General features: G+C 36.5%; 1 protein-coding gene and 1 long non-coding RNA gene across 2 annotated transcripts in view; both read right to left on the bottom strand.

The window, feature by feature from the left end:
• The window catches only part of LOC141363269 (uncharacterized), a 180,756-nt gene that overhangs the window by 137,257 nt on the left and 21,638 nt on the right, over positions 1-21,861 (bottom strand). The window lies entirely within an intron of this gene.
• LOC129450869 (uncharacterized) lies at positions 15,768-16,908 on the bottom strand. The gene is made up of 2 exons (XR_012368832.1): positions 16,347-16,908; positions 15,768-15,996 (listed from the first exon to the last, which is right to left on the bottom strand). It is a non-coding gene; the product is annotated as an uncharacterized lncRNA (long non-coding RNA).

The raw sequence follows: 21,861 nt of genomic DNA, 5'->3' as shown, positions 1-21,861 counted from the left end.
ATGGGAATTATGCTGGTCTATGCTGGTTTAGCTGGTGGTCACAGCATACCAGCACCAAAACACAACATATGCTGGTATGACCAGCATGGGATGCTGGTGCTAATGCTGGTTTAGCTGGTGCTAATGCTGGTTTGGTGCTGGTTTAGCTGGTGCTAATGCTGGTGCTGATGCTGGTTTAGCTGGTGTTCACTAGCAAACCAGCACCAAAACACAAGATATCCTGTTCTTGCTGGTAAGCTGGTTTTTTCAGCAGGGCTGATACTATGACACAATACTGTCAGACTATCAGACAAGGTTATTTAATATTTTGTCAATGTCATATTACACTTTGATGTATGAAAAAAATGGCGAGGCCCTATACATTTTGTCTGTAAAGCTTTCACAAACCACCACCAGGTCTTTGCCAATTCCACAATACTAAACAACACAAATATGAAACACAAGGAAGAACTGGATTCTCATGGAAGACCGACAGAAAGTGCAAGCTAGGATTTTTTTGTTTAAACAAAAATTTGGTCATTTATTTAGCCTCTTTCTTATATATTAGCACGTTTAGAGTGGTAGCAATCCATGCCTGATATTTTCCCGTTTAATTCAATAGTCTTCATTGTAGCAGAAAATGTGAGCTCACTACAACCTCTCGTATACAATAAAGTCAGTGAAAGATATGAAAACCAATGCAATACGATGAATGTCCACCCACACACTGTTTTTAAATGGGGTTGGATAAATATTTTTTGCTTTGGTGTGTGTGATTTTGGTTAGATGACAGTTGTAGATAATACAGTTTGACAAAAGCACAATGTTTTGTTTTATTTCGACTGTATACAAATGAATGATGTCCCATATGAACAAAATGACGGAGTATGTATTGTTTTTAAGTTTCTACTGTTCAATCGCGCCCGCGCCTCTCTCTCTCTACACACGCACGCGCGCGGGCACACTCTCATCACGTCTCTCTCTAACAGTAGTTGCGCATTACGTTAATTTTCATGCGAGTTTTATTTATTTTTATATCGTGTATATTATATTATAATGTCACATGTCCTGCTACTACTGGCACTTACTCTTGCTGATGTGAAGTTAACTCTGTCAGTCCCTTATCATGACCAGGCTGTGGATGCTCAGGCTCGCGAATTCAGGCTCGCGAATTCCAAGAATCCGTGGACCAATCACGGCTAGCTAGTAGGCCGACTCTTCCTCGTTTTTTTTACACGTAGCATCATATAAGTGATCGTATTAGTGCCCCTGCTGTTGGCTGTTCATATTGTGTTATTAGACTTTTTTTTCCCGACGGCCGGGCGACGGCCCTCCGTTGAACGGCCGTTCTGGACTTTTCCAGAACGCACAGATTACCAATCCGTCCCTGATGTAAAGTCTGTCATCGGGACAGCAAGTAGACTTTTAAATCTGAAATAATGAGTGGATTAAGCTTTTTTAATCGGCAAAAGAGAAATAGAAAGCAGAAGCAGTAAAAGTGCCTAACTAATAGAAATTATTAACATTATAGTAGGGGTGACCCCGAATAGTCGAAGATTCGATGCATCGATAGGAGAAGCCTGATTCGACTACCAATCTCACAGTCGAATCGTCGCAGATGTGTTATGAAATGAGGATCCTTTAATTTTGGCCGTATATGGTGCACTGTGCACAACTCTGATTTCACATATAACAGCTTTCTCCCAATATATTAATATACAGCATATTATTATAATTCTGCAAATAATATGTGAAGTATCAGCTTTCAATAAATATTTTTAAAATGCGTTAATAAATCCAGCAACCCCTGTGACCGGGCTGCACGTCCAAGAGATTTGTTAATAAGCCATTGCCTCTTTGTTTCTACATTTAAAAGCAAAAGCTGGCAATTTTGGCTATATGTTCATTCTTTTAATAATTTCTTTATTTTATTTTATTTTATTTTGTTTTATTTTATTTATAAATCACTCAGGGTTATCTGATGTATCTATTTGGCTTCTGTTTTGTTTTCGTGCACGCACATATTTGTTCTGCACTTTGTTACTTCTGACCTTATTTTATTTAAAAAAATTATTTATTATAAACGTAAATTCTAATCTAATTTAAGTCTGTACATTTTGGATTGCTTTTCGTTGTATAGATTTTGCGCTATTGCGTGCTGGCCATGCTTGCGCATGCAATTTAGCCGAACGTGCTAGGTGCGCTTCGTCTCATATTTAGAAGTTCATCAAACTAAACCATTAAAAAACGGATGTTTTCGACGGGTATAAGTTTTTAAAATGTATTTAGAACATAGTGGTTATCTTGTCAAAAGTTAAACTACAAAGTAGGTAAGCCGTTTCTTTAAATTTCGGTGATGAAACGGAAAATATCTGCACCTATATTTATGCCTGACACGACGGTCTTTCTTGTGATTTAATATTCTCGTCGGTGTTCACTTTCAAATGATAGAAAAGAGATTCCTGAAATAAATAATATCATCAGTTGTTTCTGTATCTAAAGTGAATGGAGATGATCAAAGTGAAAGCAAGCAGTCTGTGTTTCTGTGTTAAATAATAACGCGTAGTGTCTATAAAATCATTAATTTCAGTGTTTTTATGAATTGTATATAAAGCTTATAGTTTTTATAATTTGCAGTAACAATCACAAATTATTTGTCATTTCTCATTTGTCGTTTTTTTAGTCATGACTGCTTTGACGCGCTTAATCTCCAAATTAAATAAAAACACTAAATTAGCCGAGGTTTCCAAGGCAGGATCACCTTTGTTATATTTTTAGGTTTAGTTGTCAAAATGTTTTTTGTGTGATGTTCTGTAGATCGTGGCTTTAAAATGTTATGAGGAATAATTAAACAAATGTTGCCTTAAATTTTACATTAAAAATATATAAATGCATCGTCAGTTTTGTCTTCGTTCATCATTTGAAAGACAGTTTTGGTCACTTAATCAGAAACTTGTTTATGTGTGCTGCTTGTGAAAGAAAATAAAAGTTATCAATTTGTACCTGGTCTGACCCCCCCCCCCCCAACCCATGCACACACACACATAGATGATTCGACTATCGGTCGACTATGAAAAGATTCGACAATTTTGATTCGAATATGTAAATCCTTAGTCGAGGACAGCCCTACATTATAGCATCAGTCACATTTATAATCTATAGACCTGCACTGTCTATTAATATACTGTACATAGTATTGTACAGTGGATATAAAAAGTCTACACACCCCTGTTAAAATTGCAGGTTTTTGTGATTTAAAAAATGAAAACAAGATGAATCATTTTGGAACCTGTTCCAACTTAATTCCGTACTTCCAACCTATATATTAAAGCTAATAACAATAAGAAAACTTTGGTGGTGAAAAAATGGCAAGTAAAGTTGTACAATAACCAGGTTGCATAAGTGTGCACATCCTTAAACTAAAACTTAGTTTAAGCACCTTTAGATTTTATCACAGCATTCAATCTTAATGGGAATGTGTCAATCAATTTCACACTTTTGAATTTGCAATATTTTGCCATTTCTCCTTTCAAAAGCATTTTAAATCTGTCAAATTGGTTGGGTGTCTCCTGTGCACAGCCCTCTTCAGATCACCCCATAGATTTTGGATGGGATTTAGATCCGGGCTCTTGCTGGGCCATTCCAAAACCTTGATCTTGTTTTGGTGAAGTAATTCCTTTGTTGATTAGATGTGTGCTTTCTGCCATTGTCATGCTGTGAGGTGAAATTTCTCTTCATTTTAAGTGTTTTGGCAGAAGCCTTTAGGTTTTGGGCCAAAATTGACGGGTATTTGGAGCTATTCATTATTCCATACACCCTGATTAAAACCCCAGTTCCAGCTGAAGAAAAGCAGCCACAAAGTATGATGCTGTCACCTTCATGCTTTACTCTGGGCATGGTGTTCATTTGGTGATGTGATGTGGGTTTTATTGCACCAAATATATATTTTGGTATAACGGCCCAAGTTCCACTTTGGTCTCAATTGACTATAGTACATTATTCCACATGGATTTGTGATATAGAAATATTTGTTTTTACAAACTTTAGATGGACTTAATGATATTTTTGATTAAAAATGCTAATAGCCCAAACATGAAGAATTCAGGAGATTTTTGTCACATGTAGGGAGCAAAAAGTACTTGCCAGATATTGTTACAATTCTTTTAATGTTGCTGTAGGCCTCTCGGCAGCCTTCCTTACCATTTTTTTCCTGGTTTTCTCATAAATTTTAGGTGGATGCCTGGTCTTAGTAATGTCAATGTTGTGCCATATTTTCTCCACTTGTGTATTATTGTTTTTACAGTACTCCATGGTATATTCAGTGTCTTGGAAATGTTTTAACCCTCTGTTGATTGATATTTTTCAACAATGGGATCATGTACCTGCTGAGTAAGCTCTACACAGACAATGGCTTTTTCAGTGGGATGATACACAAAAAAAATCCTTTAGGACCAGGCACACTTCATTAATAGTTAAAAAGTAATTTTAATTGATGAGAGGTATGTACTACTTCATATTTAACTTAAGTCTAAATGTGATTGGTTGCTTTTGAACACTGCCACAATCACTATTGTAAAAGGGTGTGCACACTTATGCAACCTGGTTATTGTACATCTTTACTTGCCATTTTTTCACCACAAAATTATTCTTAATGTTAATTACTTTAATATATAGGTTTGAAGTAGGGAATTAAGTTGAAACAGGTTCCAAAATTATTCATCTTGGTTTCATTTTATAAATCACAAAAACATGCAATTTAAACAGGGGTGTGTAGACTTTTTATATCCACTGTATATAATTGAGTTTGATAAAAGGGGTCATCAAATTGCTTCATATATCAGTGCAAAAACATAAAGTGTTTTCGTGGTGCTTTAACAAACAGTGTCAGCTTTGTTTATGGCAAAGAAAGTTTGGGGTGGTTAGATTAATGAACTATGTGAAATTAATATTAATGTTTAATAAATCAAATTATTGTGTTGTGTCACACATTATTAGTTCTTTGTCACATGTATAGTAGACCATTTTTTGTCGGTGGATATAATGATTGCCCTTTTCACGAGCTACCACCACAAGTAAATTTCAGATCTGTAAGAAACACTGCTTATGTATTCACTCGCATTATCGCTGGTCTAGCAGTTAGTTCTGTGTGCAGTGGTCAGGGTAGATGTACTGTCGGCGATCGGAGTTCGAATCGCGTCTCGGTGAATTACTGTTTTATTCATGACAAACATTTGTAAAGTTTGTAGCCTTATATGCCAAAGTATTATGCTTAATTTCATTTTTAGCTGAGCTGCTGTGATATTTTTGTCCATGGGATTGCATCTGCATGAAAATTAATATAATAACTAACAGTCCTTAGTTTATTTACCTCTGATATTTTAACTGTGATGAAAAATTAAATGTACGCATTTACTAGAGTAGCAATTTCCAAAAACAACTCTTTTCTTTAAAATATATGCTCGTAGTTGCTGTACACTTGCAGTAACACTTTCAGTTTTAGTAGTAAAAAGGATGAAGACCTCTTTGTCACGTGTTGCCATGGTAAATTGTAATATCTGAGCTCCATTGATGATTGCTTTTCATTGTGGCTGTGCACGCGCTGTGGGATTTGATTTTGTTTTATTAATCGTGCTGTTTATAATCTTAATTAATGTGTATTGTTACGATAATGTTTTCTGTGATGACCACAAGAAAGTTGTCTGTCTGTCTGGAAAGTTACCAAGGAGGGGGTGGCTGATATGTGTGTGGGAGCCAGGGGGGCTATAGAAAAAAGCCCTGGAGGGAAAACACACAGAACAGATGGTTTCAATAAACAAGTTGTTTGCTTTATAACTATATTATATTTAGAGAAAGTGAAAATTAGTATGTTTAACTAATGAATGCATTTAACCAATTCATGAACAATGGAGTATTGTTGTGTTGTTGAATAATTATGTTTTATATATTTACTGCTTACATTTCATGATGATTGCCAAACGTGTTAAAGTTACAAAGATGTCCAAATAAGGACTGTGGAAATTGATTTGGTTCCATTTTATATTTCTTTAATTAATCATTTTATTCTACAAACACTGTGTGTTTCATATATGCATTGAGTTATTACGTAAAAATGAGGTGTTTGAGTTTGAGAGTGGAAAGCTACCAGCTTGGGTGTGTGTGTAAAAATGCAAGAAGAATTAACTAGGAATGTATGTCTGGAAATTGTCAAAGATAAGAAAGAGACCAGAGTGGGAAAAGCAAACAGACAACCATGTATTAACTTATGCTTTAATATTCACAGGACAAAATATGCAATATATTTCTTACTTAATCAGTATTAATCAGTGAATAATTGATGTAATAAATATAAGATGTTGTCTTTGATAAATGTGTATTAACCAATGAAATGAAGGTTGCATACAGAGTGGCCTAGTGGGGGGATGGCGGCTCAACTTGGAAGGGCAGAGTCTCCTGCGCTTGTTCTTTGTGTGTGTGTTTTCTTCCCTGACAGATGTTTTTTGATGGTGATTGGGGTGTTTTGCTTAGAGGTAGTATTGCAGTGGAAGATGTAGTGTGTGTTTGTCTATCTGGAGAGGTTGATGTGTGCCTTGTTCATGTGGCCAATTTTGCGAGTGGTGAGATGATGTCATGATGTTGAAGTGTGTTTTACATAATAATCACTTTCATCTTACAGCTTGTGTTTTTGTGAATGGATGAATGTTTCGTTGATGATTTGTTTTTAAGAAAGCATTATGGTATGCTGTCTGAAGTCAATCATATGTGAAGTGAAGGACTGCATGGATCTCAGGGTGGTGTGGAGAACAGTTGTTTTTTTCTTTGTTTGGGTTTGTTTATCTTTGTCTACAGGCTAAAATTGGGTGTGGTGATGGAGTCAGATGTACGAGGGGAACGGCCTTTGTGGGTGGAGATTCTAAGAAGAAGATCGATGTCACATACTTTATAAATACCTGTTTTCTCCAAATGCTGGCTGTTAGTCGATTGCCTATTGTGGCCTTGAGACTGCCCAGCGCTGTAAAACTTTTTCATATCTGATCAATAAATAGTTTAATTTTAATACCGTGCCTCTCCTCTAATTATGAACATGCAAATGGACGCCTTAAAGTCCAACAGTGCTTAACTCAGAGTCAACCTACTCAGAGTCGATTAAACTAACTCAGATCTGCTGTTCTGTAACCGAAAACTCAGAGTTTTCTATCTCAGAGTAAGTCAACTCAGAGTTCAAGTTTTAACTCAGAGTTGGTTGAACCTCCTTATTGAATACAGAAGACAAACACTCAAGAGTCACACAACATCTTGTCCATTATGAACACAAACACTTAAAGAAATTAGATCATGTGTTCAACCTGACAGACTCCAGTCAATGTCTTTGAATATGATTTAATCACGGCCGAATCCTCCTCATCAGAAAGAATACAAGAGTTTATATAGAATAGATACAGGACAAAGTCACATCATTTATCTCTAATAGGCCTGGCAAACTCGACTCCTTTTAAGGATCCGGATTATTGTGAGTCACTCACTAAAGTGATCCGGGTTGTGTGAGTCACTTGAATCACTTGAGTCAGTATTGCTAAATCGCCAAGGAAACTCAGTACAGACCCACTTGTAACCGGCTGATCCATGCGACTCGAGATTCTCAGAGCCGGAAACATTGCAGACTCGCAGACCATGGGACTCGCTCTACAGATCCACTAACCGGCTGATTCGCGTGGATCAGCCGGAGCCGGTTAGTGGATCTATAGAGCGACTGAAGTCTCCTCAAAAGCAAATCCACAACAAAAGCCTTTCACTTCTGAGATAACATGCTTATAGGTTTTAGGTTTGGTGTGTGTATGGTCGACCATTTAAAAAATAGGCCTAATAATAATAGCATAATAATATAGAAAAAACTGTGTCCTGCTTATGCAGCCCCCAGAGGCGGAGAGACGGTTCGCGCTGATCAGCCGGTTATGGATCAGGCGGTTACGAGTTGAAAGATTCTCGAGTCAGAGCAGATCTCTCGAGTTTGTAATGTTTCCGGCTCTGAGTGAGAATCTCGGGTCAGTTCGCGGCTCGCGCAGATCCGCAGGTCTCTCGAGTTTGCAATGTTTCCGGCTCTGAGTGAGAATCTCGGGTCAGTTCTCGCGCAGATCAGCCGGTTACGAGTGGATCTGTAGTGCGAGCGAAGTCTCATCAATAATGTTAAAAGAGGTTTGTGTGTGTGGTGGCGCTGTTTATGGTTTTACAATGAATTGTAGTAGGACTCAACTGATCCGGGTAAATGACACTATAGAGACTCGCGACTCATGAGTTAATTTAAAGATCCGGGTTAAAGATCCAAGTGAGTCGCGAATCAAACAGGTCTAATCTCTAATATGATTTATTCTTCATATCTGCAATTCAGAAACTCCTCTCTGTTATCATGCAGACAGAACTAAATTTAACTTTTTTGATGACCTCAGCTTTAACAACTCATGGGGTTTAAAATTGAAATCATTTAACCACACGTACTTTCTCTATTTCAACACATTTTGTTGTCAAAAGCATACAGTACAAATGTTCAAACCTTTAAGGAAAAGACATGTTAGTTATAATTAGTTATGATTCATTTCAATTTCCTTCACAACGTGCAACAAAACTCCTCTGTAAAAATGTCAGAAAATGTAGTTTGATGTTTCTTTGATGAAATCTTTGCTGATATTATTGTGTATGAAGAGTTTTTCTCCTCGTCGTGTTGTTTTTATAAAGATGATTAAAAACATTGATCCATCATTGACACTGACACACACATTAATAATGTTTTTATAGATTGAGTGAAATTGATCTTTAAACCCTGAAACATCTTTAAATGTAAGATCAGAGTTATGTTATCTCCAGCTGATATTCCTCCTGTAATAGAGGAAGATTTTTACATCAAATACCTGATGAGAATTACAAGTGTGAGTCATGAACTCAATACAGATTTATGAAGAAATGTTCATGTGGTTTAGGACATCTAACACTAATAGTCAGCTGTGTGATGGATTTATTTGACATTTAAACACACAGTGTCTCAGTTACTGAGGGATTGAAAGATGAACATTACATGAAGAGATGGAGGTTAAAGATTTGTGGACAAACTTTGTAGTTTTGTATAATTCACATAAAGTCTCTGTTCTCTACAGGTTGAGTCAGTGTAATATCACAGATGAAGGTTGTGTTGCTCTGACTTCAGCTCTGAGATCAAACCCATCATCACACCTGAGAGAACTGGATCTGTCTGATAATAAACTCACAGATTCAGGACTGAAGCTGATCTCTAATCTAAAAGATGATCCACATTATAAACTACAGACAGTACGGTGAGTAAAGCTCATTTAAATAAATGTTTAAAGTAAACTCATGCAGTGTCATTTAAATCCTAGAATATAAATATTAGAAATGAATGTAAATTGATCTGCTGCTGTTATAGGCTGTGTATCCTTTAAACCCAACAAACAGAAAATATGAAGTGTACATGAACAACACTTGATGCTTTGTCAGATCAACACAATAAGAATTCAATCCAATGTCTGAGTCTGTTTACTAACTGTGATGTTGAGTTTGTTCACTCCAGGATTTAATACTGTGATCTTACTCTTCTTACACATTATATATGATGTTTGTTAATGGGGTTTGTTTGATAGGCCGACACCTCTATAGTTATGAACACTTGACTAGATGTTCATCTTAAACTCTTTTTATAACAACTTGGTTTTTATTTCATGTTTTAAGCATTATTTATCAAATCATCAGAATACAGACAGCAATAACAACACAAACACAATATATACACAACAGATAAACACAAAGTACAGATGATAAATGATAGAGATGAAGATTAGAAAAAAGAAGAGAAAGTCAACTCTTAAAATCTGATGGACACTTCACACAACTCTCTGTCGAGCTTTGACATTGATGCTGTTTCTCTTTATTTACACGACTGTCAACCTCCAGGACTTTTAAAATAAAGCATCACCTTCATTTTCTTACTGTTTGTGTGTGAACTCATAAAACTGTCAGTGTGTCATTATATTATACTACATACATATCAATACATTCATCTCTTACATTGACATAAAATATTCAGAGGAAATAGATGAAATGTGTTTTTGTATTGTTGTAGCTCATGTGAATGTGATAAACAGATTGTTGACATGTTTATTATGTTGAAGATTTCATTTCTATCACTGACTGACAGCACGTATAGTTTGTTTTTCTATCTCTTGATCTGACACTGATGATGATCTCATATCTGATTGACTTTCTCTTTCATTTTTATTCAGGTCTTCAGGACAGATGCCAATAAAGATGTAAAGATGTCTGTCTGATCTTCAGTATGATCTGCTGGTGAATAAGAAGACACAATAGTGACATCACTTCCTCTTAATCGTATAGTTGATTATTCAGTACAGGATCTGATCTGTGACTTTATCTAAATCTGACTTTGAAGTGTTGGATGTAAATCTTCATCCTAACTCCGCTTCTGTCTACACATTTCCTATAAGAGCGATTTATCAGTCAGTGTAAGAGGAGCAAGAAATCTCATAGGATCATAAACTGAAGTAAATACTGACAAGATTCCTCTTCTTCTACACTGTTGGGGTTTTTAACTTCATCTTAAACTGAAATGTGTTCAAGTTCAGCACAACATTGAAGACTTGCAGCTCATTTATCTCTAAATCCAAATATTGGACGTCTTTGCTTTTGTGTTCTTCAGGATCTGACTGCAGGACTTTTTGATGATTATGTGATCAATTACAAAAAGGTTGAGACACTGAATGAAATGTAAATAAAATCACAATGCAATTATTTTTTAAAGTCTTATAAACACAGAAAAAAAATTGAATGAGGACATTTAAATGTGATGTAATGAAGACGTGTGAATAAAGTTGTGACAGGGTCATGTTAATCTCGTCTTCTTTTAACAACAGTCTTTATAGATCTGGGAACTGAGGAGAGCCCTTGATGAACTTTTAGGAGAGGAATGTTGTCCCATTCATGTCTGATACTGGATTCTAGCTGTTCTGAGTTTTTTTTGTTGTATTTTTCACTTCAAATGTTTGTCAGATGGTTTTTATAGATCTGGACTGTATTCAGGACTCTTCTACTATAAACTCATGCTGTTGTAATAGATGCAGTATGAAGTTGATTAATGTCTTACTGAAATAGACAAAGACAGATGAAAGCAGATGTTGCTCTTTCAGTATTGATGAGGTCTTTCCAGATGTGAAAGCTGCTCATTTAGACGCTAATTCTCCTCCGTACAAACAGAGATGAAGGCTTTTGATGTGAGCACTGATAACAATACAGATGATCTCTCTCCTCTTTAGTTTCCAAACTTTGATTTGTCTGATCACAGAACAGTTTTGTCTCAGTCCATTTGAAATCAGACAGAAGAGCGTTTCTGGATCTTGTTTTCATTGGGCTTCTTCTTTGCATGATGAAGCTTTAAGCAGCATTTGTGGATGATAAAGTGATTTGTGTTATACAGACAGTGATTTCTGGAGGTGTTTCTGATCTCATGCAGTCATTTTCAGGACTGAATCAGGTCTGTGTTTCATTCAGTGAGGACATCACGGACTAATATTGATTTGACTCCAACCCACACGACTCTCCTGATTTTGACAAGTGGTTGATGTCCTCAGGGCAACATTATGTTGACCCTGGGACAACATTTCAATCAACCAATCAGATTTCAGAAATAAGTTTATAGTTTGTTTTAAGTTTAAGCTTACATCTAGGATGAGCTGTTTCTAGACAATTGTTTTTCAATTATCACGTCCCTCTGATTTTAGGGTTTGGTTATGGTTAGGGTTGGGGTTTGGGGTAGGTTTAGGTTTTATTTAGAAAAATGTTGTCCTTGGGTCAACACAATATGTTGCCCTGAGGACATCAACCACTTGGCAAAATCAGTTCAACTCCTCACACACAGAGATTTCTCCAGATTGTTTAAATATTTTGATGATATTATTAGTAGATCAGTGTCCTCCCTTCATAATGTTTTAAAACACCTGATTCAACTCATCAGACTCCTTCCAGAATGATAAAAATGTCTCCATAATGAAAACATGAACCAGGGGCCTCATTTATAAAATGCTGTGTAAAAAACATCCTACATTTGATCTTATGATCATTTATCAAAAATGCGTACGTGTGATTCATAAACCGAACGTACGCGCGTACCCCTTTAAAATCTATAAATCGCAAATGAACTTGTACTTGTGTGCGAAGCCGAGCAGTTTCAGATCTCCACCTTTAAACAATGCCTAATTAATGTCATGGACATATAAAAGAGCACTTGTCAATGTTTAAACCCAATTTCAAACAGCAAGAATGGCTTATATTTCCAAAAACCTGCAGTAATCAGACAAGCAAAAGTGCGTACGTCTGCTCAGACCCTGACGTGGCGCTAAGCACTTTTCCACATCAAAGACAGTTTTTATAAATATGAACTTTGCCGTATATTTTTGCGTACGCACACTTTACGATCAAATCTGTGCGTACGCATGCTTTATAAATGAGGCCCAAGATGATGAGTTGGATCTTGTGTTTTATCTCCTTTCTACTCTGTTGTATTTGTAAAGATTATAAAAGTTTATTTTGAATCTATTATATGATTAGTTGTTTGCTTTCTCAAATGGGTTTTTGCGCCTCTATGGGTGAATGAGAGAACTGCAGGGCGTTTGCCAGATTAAATTCAACAGAAGTGTAAAGTGATTTACTAAAAGATCTTCTGCAGAAACATCCTTCATGTTCACACAAACACATCTAATAATGCACAACTAGACCATCTTCCACTTAATTTAACTATGAAAGAGTTTTTCACTTCTATAGAGCCACATTACATTTTAAAACATTCGAAGCACAAGAACTGGGTGCTCAGAAAAGTCCTCTTTGTTTAATGATGTCAGAATAAACCAATCATGACCCTGTTAGGCTTCAGTGATCTGTCTGAACTACTGCATCAAATAACAATAATTTAACAGCTGGAGATAATAGCCTCTTTCACACAGCAATTCTGATAATTACCATGAATTTACCAAAATAAATTTACCAGTAAATACAAAAATGTGCAGGATCATGACATTACGTTGTATAGATGAGAGATAGAGCGAGAGAGGCAAGAATCGTGCCCACGTCAAAAAAACTTAATAGAAGTCTAGAAACAAAGTATTAAAGTATGTATAGCCTTGTCATTCATCTTATTACAATATGTTAACTAGATAACTGGATACAACTTATTGTATAGTTTAATAAAATAATGTATTTTGATTATACAAATCAATTAGGGGAGAGCGGGGTATGTTGTCACACTTTTCACACTGTCTAACATTTACTGAGCACCATACATCAAAATGGTATAAATCTCATACCAAATGAAAGAAGGAAGTCTTGGGCACATATGTTGTATTCATAACATCTTTATATCTTATCTCATTACAGAGTTGTAGACTGTTGAATAGTGACTGTGCACTTGTGACAATTTGCCCCATCGGAGGGTAAGTTGTCACACTAGGGCGGGTAAGTTGTCACACTAGATTATCTAAAAATAAGAACACAACTACTTAATTGTGAATATTGATTTTAATTTTTAAACTCAAACCAAACTGGAAATATAAACATCCGTGCCTGGAGAATCTGGAAAAACAATTATTTCAATCCAAATAATGCACATTTCAATTAAGTGGCAAGACCACTTTACTTTGAACTTTGGTTCAAATGTTCTATGGCTTTCACATAAAACCAGATAACTGAATGGAACGCTGCAGATAACTTGCTTAACTTAACATGTTTAACCTCTGAACAAAACAGATGCCCTGTATGACTAATAGGACTCATCTCCAGAATCACAATTCTGACACACATAAATTGCCTGGCCTGAGGTGCAAGCATCATGGGCCCAATTGTTGCATTTTACACATTTTACCCAGGTCTCCTTTGGACGACTCTTTGAAAATGGCTCTACACAGACGAGGCAGAAGCACTCTTCATCATCTGATGATGACTCTTGCATGATTTTTCTTCTTTTAGCTGCCTTGTTTTTCATAGGTCCAGATTTCTGCTTCCCTTTCTTTTGAAACAGCTTTTTGCTAGATTGAGGCTTATTCTTTTCTATATCATGTTTTCTGAGCATGTTCGATGTGTTTGTTTGTACAGGGGCAAGTTGTCAGATGTGACGACTTGCCCCAAAGTCATTGAGACAACTTGCCCCATACTTACTTGTGTGCTAATGTTGTCTAAATCTCAAGTTTAGCTCATCATATCACTTTAGCTAAAGTATCAAAAGACACTTTACGGTCTCCTCTATTTTGTGCAAAATAATCATTTTAAACATTCACACCTAACAAAGTTGTATTGCATAAAATGTAAAGTGATTTTTTTTTACTTTTTAAGCAGAAAAATAAGAAAATTGTGCTAACCTCAGATTACAGTGATCTTGACCACATGTGAACAGGAAGTTCACTATAGAAGAAGAAGTCACATAAAGTGGCTATTTGATTTTTGAGATAGAGCCTCTAGTGTTGGAGTTATTAACAGTGTGACAACTTACCCGTGTGACAACTTACCCCGCTCTCCCCTACAATCTAAATATAGTGATTGTTTTACTATAAAATTTACATATTTTGTGAATTTATGTTGTGTTTTGCTGTAATTATTTTAAATATTGCATAGGAGAAAAAACTGCTGACCAGCTTAGGGAATCTCTGTGACTAATTTATAAGACATGTTGCTTAATCAGTATGTTGTTTTTCTTGTTAATTTAGTCTTTTTGGGTAGCCTATCTTATGGCTAGAATTAGTCAATAGCCGCTTTTGCACTATCGGGCCTGTGCGAGTCAGGGCTTCAAACGGGCCTCACGGAGCCAATAGCCTCAGACCTCCAGCTGTGTAGCCAAAATCACGACGCGTTTGCATTGTCAAGCCAATAGCGCCGCAGCGCTTCAGAAAACCCCGCCCTTAATACGCCTACCTGGATGTAACGTCACACAACTCCGCCTGTTTTACTGTGAGGAAGTCACTTCAATCTGACAGGAGACGGGAGTGAGATCGCATCATCATTCAACAAACAAAGAACATAACTGAGGCGGCTGTTTGCACGGTGAAAGCCAAGATGAGAAGATAGATGTTTGCTCCATCCGCGGTGTTACTCTTGAAGTTTATGTTGGCTGCACACGAGCGATCTCACGACGAGACAATATCAGATCAATAAGCTTTATGAAGTAGGATAATTACAAATAAAGCATTCATCTACCTAATGTGCCATTATACTATATACACAATATTTTAAAGAATATAACGAGTCCTAGTTTTACATTTATGTTTTAATACTTATTTTAAAATATGCACGTGTGTCTAAATATGTAACGTTAAGTTTGTAATTATAGTTCTATGGCGATGTAAACATACTTACACATTATAAGATATCTTTGATATCTTTAATCATGAAAACGTTAGTTGAGCATCACATGAAACACAAGGTTACTGTCTAATAGCTATTTCAATAATGTGTCAATCAATAAATACTTTTGTCTATAAAGAACTGCCTCGAATAGCTGAATAGGACTGAAAATCACTTTACTTGCATCTCAAAAATCAAAACGTTTGAGAAATCATTAGAAAATGTACTCGTTAAGAATCAACTCTGAATATACACAAGTATTTAAAAAGCTATGTTACAGTGGTTAAGTTAATGATGGTATATTTACCATTTTGTTGCATCTTACAATTTCTGTGCTTCAGATGTGATCCTTATTAAGCAATCATTTTCAATAAACTGACAAGCAGTCGTAGTAATAATAACGCGGTACTTTATTTACATATGAAGTTTATATCAGTGCACAGACAGGTGTATTTAAAGACATCTCCTCCGGACGGATTTCAACATCCATGGCTCCTGTCGTCTCATCATCATCATCTTCGTTTCATCTCCTGCTCTTTCATCTGTTGCTGTATCATCTCTCATATACAAAATAAAAACTCCTGGATGACAAACTGAAAGCTTTAAGTTGGCATTTTTCTGTAAAACGGACACAAAAGAAAGCAGCACATGTGACGTTTTGTATAAAGGGTTTGTAAATACACATACAGTATACCGACATATAAAGTTTGCTACATTCATATAAGAGTTTAATTAATCTCCAAAATACCAGAAAGCATGGCTATGACTATAATAAAACCATGGTTACTTTTTCTAAGGGCTGACTAAAAAATTCAACAGAGATGACACTATAACACAAAAACACCCATGTAAGACACTTCTGCAATCGTTAATTGTATTTTAAGTGTTTTGTATGCAAACGTAATGTAGCATTTGTATTTGTATTTTAAGTGTTTTGTATGCAAACGTTATGTAGCATGTTAACTCACCGACTGTAGATACCATCGTGACTCGATCGCTTTAATACATGGAGTGATGGACGATGAAATGATGATTCAACACACATCTTTAATTTCTCAGCACTGTTGCACTTTAAACACTTTGTTCTGTGCCCGAAACTTTATAAACTTCTCCCGAACCGGTAGCGGTGTGCGCCGGATCCTTAGCATGGCGAGTTCGGCGTTGTAACGCGTGTTTGTTTTTACATATGCAGATCATTTTCTTCAGTCCGAAGTACAAAGATAGCAGGCAACTTCCGTGAAACAGTAAATTACTGGTGATCCCGGTTATTTTTAAAGTTTTAAATCTGCAGACAGATGGATGCGCATCTTGCCAGAGTTCAGATAAACTCCGCCTTTGACCTTTACCACTCCCCTAGCCCCGAGAAGCCCGATCTGGCCCAACGATTTCGGCGGGCCAGAAAAGCCGGGCCTTAAGCACCAACGAAGCACCAGTGAAGCACGATCATGCCCCGGAAGTGACAATGCTAACGCCCCAGGCCTCGGCAGGCACTGGCACGCCCGCTTGAAGCCCGATAGTGCAAACACGGCTACTGAGGTTGATTCTTATAACTTCCTTTTGATCAATTGTGCATAATGACATGTGCAACAAATGCATGTAGAGTGTGAGACTCATAGATTTGCATAATTTAAAGTTCAGGTTTTAAAGTTTGGGTCAACCTGTAGTTATGCGCTGGCACAAAGTTTGACCCTTTTGACTCCACACAGAAATAGCAACGTGTGCGGCATGACATCACTTTGTTGCAGAGATGCTACAGAAGTGCTCTGTTTGTTTACAGAGTTGTTGAATGTGAAAATAAGATGAATTAAATAAAAAATAAGGAACATCCTGGATCTGTTTTTTCGCTCTTCTTTATTCTTTTTTATGTTTTATAGAAGTATTGGATTGGGACTCTGTATCGGTAGATGCGAAAAATCAAATGACTTGGAGGCAAAAAAAAACTGATTGGGACATCCCTAATTTTAAAGGTCATGGTGCGATGCATAATAAGGTCTAATTTCTGTTATTCTAAGATAAAGTGTTCCAAAGCTAAGAACTTTGAGCATAATCTGCACTCCTATCTTCCTAAAAAGATATGGCTAACAATCCCATTTGGTGCCCCAGGTCACAAGATCCTAACCAACCAAATCCTGATGTGGGACTTTATCTCCTAAGTGTAAAGCTGTGTATAAAAGGTGACCTGGCAAAATATTCGGGGAAGCATTCTTCAGCAAGAATCTTCCCCAAACTTTGTGCGTGTGTTAAAACATCATGAAGAAATTCTTTAGCAAGAAGCTCTCACAGAGTCTGTGGCCGTTTCTCAATTATGTGTTCTTGTGTGTACTTGTGTTCTTGTGGACTTATGAAACGTCATCAGTCGCGGACCAAGTACTGTTCCAAATCAAAGTTCGCATCAAGCCCAAGTTCACATAAAATCCCCGGATGTGTTCTTGATCCGCCCATTTTATCGAGGATGCCTCAGAGGAGACTTGTGTGGACTTATGACAGCGATGTTTCCCAGAATGCATTTCGCGTCAGGAGTTCGTTCAGCGTAAAAAACCTATCTAGATAAATTGCATCATCCGGATGAATGCGATTGTGGTTGGATGAGAAGTATAAACATACACCATTCCGACACCCTATTGGTTTGTACGCAATCCCCGCCGTACGCAATCCCCGCCCCCCAGCTGACTACAGATGATCAAAAGTTTGTTCGATAGCGCTGCAAAGATAAACATAAAAGAACCGCGAGAGCGATTAGAAAGCATGCGAAGCAGTTGGAGCAGTTTGCTCTCACGATGCTTTGATAACATCCGCCATCTGTTTGTACAGTAACAGAACGCGGCATTCTGCCTTCAAATGGAAAAGGACGAAATAAAACTTGCGGATCACTTTCAGGTCAGTTCACATTCACAAGCCTGTGTAAATATATAGCTGGCTGCTGACACCAACTCATCTGTGTGATTTAAATAGTATAACAATGTACCAGTTTAAATCATGTAACTTCAGTTGTTCAACTTAAATGACATTGTGCTGCGTTGCTTTTTGAAGCATGGCAAAGATATCTATGCTAAAGGCATCTGTTGTTTTGTATATGCTAATAACTACCCTAAATTTTATTTGCATTAACAAAACCTACTTAGCTGAATGCTTGAGTGTTAAATCAATCAAACACATAACCATACATACCAACTTTTGCTTTTGTTAATAGACATCAGCTGTTTCCTTTTAATTTACTTACAAGAAAGACAGTCTTCAGAATTACTTGGATTTATACTGACATGTAAGATCAGCTTTGTCACATTAGATTAAGCTGAAGTCCATTAGCTACACTGGTACAGATGCAGAAATATAGGCTTTAATATATAATTGCATATGTGTGTAATTGTAGATTGTGTTGCTGTCAAAATACAATTATAAATGATAACAATAGCATATTTCTATCCTCACACATACTATAGTTTGTTGTTTTTTAACTAGAGAGGGCACCACTGTAAAAGTTTGGCCAGCAGCGGCCCTGCTCTGAAGTTTGACTTTTTGCACCATTACAATATTTGAATATTTATATATAATGCTCAGTAGTACACATATAAGGTTCTTAAATGCAGTGGTTATGAAACCATTTTTTTTTGCGGCCTCCCTTGTGTACATTAGATTCCTTCACAGCCCCCCCCCCAAAAAAATGTATGACATAAATCATTCTAAAACATAAAATTTGAATTAAACAAAACATATTAAATTATACAAATGTATTGATTTTGTTTAGTAGCCTTATTGTTCTGAGGTTTAATTACACAGAATTTATAATAAAGTAATGTATTTCATGAAATATTATAAAACTGGGGCCCCTGGCACCATCTCGCGGCCCCCAGTTTGAGAACCACTGCTTTAATGTACTTGTTTGCATTGTACTAAAATGCGTTCATTTTTAATGGGCATATACCGTATGCAGTTGAAACAGATAGCCTAGTGCAGGGGTAGGCAACATGGAGTTCTTATGTCCTGCAGAGTTTAGCTCCAGGTCTAATCAAAAGCCCCTGAAAAAGTCACCTGAAACTACAGGTAGCCAAGGTTTTATAAGGGTTGGAGCTAAAATCTGCAGGACATCGGCACTCCAGGACGGACATTGCATACCCCTGGCCCGAGTGCATCCCACATTTTTTAACATTAACATTTTAATATAACACTTTAGTTATTATGGCCTTTAGAAACATTTTTTAGAGGAGATAGGGTAGTGCACAATAGGCCCCTGTGGTGCGGCCTAGGCTTTTTTCCGTAATGATATTTTTTTCCTTACATTACTTTTACTTTTATACTTTAAGTAGTTTTGAAACCAGTACTTTTTCACTTTTACTTGAGTAAAAAGCTTGAGTTGATACTTCAACTTCTACAAAAGTCTTTTTAAACTCTAGTATCTATACTTCTATTTGAGTAATGAATATGAATACTTTTGACACCACTGACAATTTCCATACTTTTTTAATGTCTTTAGATGTGTCTTTACTTTTGTCTTGGGAACCTAAAGACCGCCCTTTGTACTTTAATGAGTTTTTCTGCTTGTTTGATCTTAAAGTGCTCTTTGTGCTGTTGTGTTAGCATTTTAATTACAGAATCTAGCTTAATTTCTGACTGCTCCATATCTGAAGAACTACTTCACACACACAGTATGTACTGAATTTTCATGAAATGTCAGAACAGAACACACTCACACTTGCTTGAGTAGTTAAGTCAGGAGAAGACACCTGCTGGAGTTACCCCCGCCTTCACTCGTGGCTCGGAGTCAGAAGCCAAGTGGTCTGGGACATTTCACCATCTGGTCATGCGAGAAATAATCCATACTCCGTTCTTACGGATAACAGCAATTATTCTATCCTGTTCGTGATGCCATAACTGTTAGATCAGGGGCCTCATTTATAAAAGTGCGACGTAGGAACTCTCCTACATTTCATCTAAGACAATTTCTGAAATGATCGTAAGTGTGATTCAGAGAAAAGGAGCTTACGCACAAAAAAACGTGCGTACGCCTCTTTTCCAGATGTGCGGTTTATAAATCACAAATTATCTTAAAATTGTGCGCAGCTGAATGCTTTTAGAACTCCGCCTTGTAAACGCCCCTAATTTAATTCATTAGCATATAAATATTAAATTTTCAAAGGGCAAATTCTCTGATTGCTACAATGGTGAGTGGTAAGAAAACATATTTGTTGTCGTTTGCTTAAGTTTTTAATATTTCTAAATTCTAACATGGAAACTTTATTGACATCACTCAAGTTAAGGCGATTATTAGTGGATCTTTCAATTCACGGGTTTCATTTAAATATAGTTTTACACGTAGGCTAAACATATATTATTATATTTGTGTCTTTAAAGTTTTGTTTCAGTTTGCCATGCCTCCTGCGCGGCGGTGTTAAAATAAGATATTTTCGACTTTAAAATTCAAAGATCGTATCTTAAACTGTCGGATAATATTCCATATGGATTCATTTCGATTTACAGATGTTTAACATTAAAATCGATGCATGGGAATAATTTGTATTAATTTTTGAAATACCCATCACTCTTAAATGTCGCATGTCCCTTGGATCCATCGAGGCTTCACAATTTAGTTCCTTTCACGTCGTTTTAATCATTAAATTCGATCGGTTTTACTTTCATTCAATAAAGCACATGTTCTGTAACGTTGCCGTTCTCACCAAGATGCGTACAAATGACACGCAGTGTGATTATCATGCAATAGATACGCCACATTCCGATTTTGCGTGCATATGATACGCCAGTCCTTCCCATTCACTTATATAAACCATTTTCTCTTGGGTTTAGGGTTAGATTTCACATTTGTTTAAGCAGGTTATTTAATATACAGGTTTCTCTATGTTTTTATCTATATTTAAGCCATGGTCGCTTGGAGTTGGGGTTAGAGTTGGGGTTTGGGTTAGGATGTCATTTTTATATAATAAAAAGTTGTTCTAACCCTAAACCCAAGCGAAAATGGTAAAAAAAAACAGAAAACAAATGAGAAAACAATAAATAAAACGTCACGAAACGATTCGCCATATAAGTGAATGGGAAGGACTGGCGTATCATATGCACGCAAAATCGGAATTTGGCGTATCTATTGCACGATAATCATACTGCGTGTCATTTGTACGCTTCTGTAACATTTACATGTGCCTTAAACACTGCGAAACAATTTTGCTATATTTTTAAATATTTTTTGAAAAGATGACGAACTAGAAAATCGTTTTCTGAACCTATAGCTTGGGCGCCATCTTTTTGCATTAGAATAGGCCTACATTTTAAAATATCAAAATAGGCCAACATATTTTGTTTTAAAATATATTCTAAAACCTGGTTAAATTATTTTGGAGTAGCCTAGTAGGCCTTCTCCACAGTTTGTTCATTTTCTGTGTGCATCATTGAGGCATGTTTTTACATTTCTATTCTGAATAAACAATTCAGTTTACATGCTTCGTCCTTGTCGCATTAGCTCATTAAGATAATTCT

This window comes from Misgurnus anguillicaudatus, unplaced genomic scaffold (assembly GCF_027580225.2).
Source record: "Misgurnus anguillicaudatus unplaced genomic scaffold, ASM2758022v2 HiC_scaffold_33, whole genome shotgun sequence".
In the NCBI taxonomy this organism is placed as follows: Eukaryota; Metazoa; Chordata; class Actinopteri; order Cypriniformes; family Cobitidae; genus Misgurnus; species Misgurnus anguillicaudatus.
Note: the sequence above shows the minus strand (reverse complement) of the source record. Positions and strands in the feature narration are given on the sequence as shown.